The sequence below is a fragment of the Hevea brasiliensis genome, chromosome 12 (assembly GCF_030052815.1).
Source record: "Hevea brasiliensis isolate MT/VB/25A 57/8 chromosome 12, ASM3005281v1, whole genome shotgun sequence".
Lineage (NCBI taxonomy): Eukaryota > Viridiplantae > Streptophyta > Magnoliopsida > Malpighiales > Euphorbiaceae > Hevea > Hevea brasiliensis.
In genome coordinates, this window is record NC_079504.1 from 4,436,546 (window position 1) to 4,438,647 (window position 2,102).

Here is a 2,102-nt window from a genome sequence, read left to right on the forward strand (position 1 = left end):
TTCACGTGGAGGCTAGCTCAACTTAACTTTTTAGTAAAATATTCTTTATAAAAATCCCATCTAAAATCGCTAACAAAGTTTAAGGGGCAAATTGATAATGCAAAATTAGTGGTTTCAATTTCAGGGTTAGAAGGATTGGGATTAGTTAGAAGGATAGTTTTGGGATTAGATAGAAGGATAGTTTCAATTCAATATAATTTGATTTAATTGAGTTTGATTTGATTTTTTATAAATATGAATAATATATTAATCAAAATCAAAGCATAAGTGGAGTTCTCACTTTCCAGAGACAATGAAAATTTTTATTTCATGAAATGTAAGCCTAAATATGAGCGTATGCAATCCATATGATATGAAAATGCAAGAAAATTTAAAAATTTGACAAAAATTTGCAAAATGACTTATCTTTATTCGCAATCAAGAACAAGTCTTTATTGTTATTATTCACAAACAACCTTCAGCTGTCAACTATTTATTCTGTTAAGCACACGTTGTCATGGTTTTCCCTTCAATTTTTTACCCACACAGCATAGTCTTGTCCAGGTGTAGCCAGCTTGAAGTTGGACGGAAGAAGATTTCCGAGATCCTGCTTTGGCCCAATCTTCATAATGATACAAATCAGATTCAGCAGCCAAAATATTCACGGTGCTTGTTTCGCTGATCCCATAAGTCTTCCTGATCAATGCGACCTTACTGATCGGCTCCTTTAGCACGGATTCAATGAAGTGATCGTAGAACTGCAAAATACAGAATAATTCTTATACTACTATTATATCAATAAATTGAGACAAATAAAGAGAATGCAGGTTGGATAAAGCGGAAGTAATTTACTATGGAGAGTGTGCCAGAATGTGTAAGGATGTAAACATATCCCAGCATGACTTTGTCTGATGGGAATGGCCAAACTTTTTGAGACAAAGTGTCATGGTTGTCAATGAAACTTACTGCGCTTTCTGGCGATATGCCAATAAATCCCGGTGGCTTTCCACTTGTGTAGTTCAACCTCCACAATTCTCCTTGCACAGCAGCATGAAGAGCCCTTATGGTTGCAAAATCAAATGCTGTTACTCCATTGCCAACAGCTTGAACCCAGTCTCTAAGCGCCCCGCGATGAGCTTTTAAGTCAGTGACAGGCTTCCCATCCTGCCCATAAGAAAAGAAATCCCAGTATTCGCCAACTGCGAAATTTGGTTTAGTTTGTTCCACGTAAATTTTGGCAATATTGGGAGAAAACACTTTTACGAGATCCATCTCCATCCATCGAATCCAATTTCAGACTTCAACTAATTCATCCAATCTGATAACTCTTTCTGAACTCCTGGATTGAGGTGGTCAATATCAGTAACGTTAGCGAAGTCCTCTCCGGTATCAGGATTTCCTTTGCAAATTGGAATAGCCTGTGTCATCATTGCTGCAGAAGAAGGATGCGTCCCAGTCCAGGCGATTATCAGTAGTTCCACCCCCAAAAATGCTCCAGGCTCCTCTCTCGTCTTGCTTCTCAGCACTTGTAAGGTTAATCACAATGTCAGCTAAGCATTTGATTCCTTTCTGATGGAAAGCTGCCATTACTGACTTCAATTCATCTTGAGATCCATATTTTGACGTGAGATCATGCAGCCTTCCTGGCTTGTACCCTATTCATGAACATTAAATTAAAATCCAGCGTAAGTAGACCTGTCAAATTATGATCACGCTAATTACAAGAAGATGAAACTGAAAAATTACTTGGAAAGTTGTGCAAACTTAGAAACAGAAAAGTAAAATGAATTTCAATTCTCGCATGCACTGAACTCATGAAAAGAAAAAAAAGGTGTTTATAGACATACAGCTGTCAAAGAAGAAAAGAAGTTTTCTCCCTATTCTAACCACCTGACAAACTTCAATATTCCCAGTGCTGCGTTTTGCTAATCAACGAAGCACACCGTTCCACTAAAATGCAAAACGCACAGTTTTAGTAATTGCTTGAGGAGTCAAAACTGTATTTTAAAAATATATATATTATTTTAAATATTATTAAAAAAATAATTTTAAAAAAATATTTATTTATTTTAATATTTTTATAATTAAAATTTATTAAATTTAATTTTAAATATTTTTAAATA

At 35.3% G+C, this 2,102-nt stretch overlaps 1 pseudogene; it reads right to left on the reverse strand.

The window, feature by feature from the left end:
• Positions 1–418: 418 nt before the first annotated feature.
• Positions 419–1,790, reverse strand: LOC110643618 (alpha-amylase-like; annotated as a pseudogene).
• Positions 1,791–2,102: the final 312 nt, after the last annotated feature.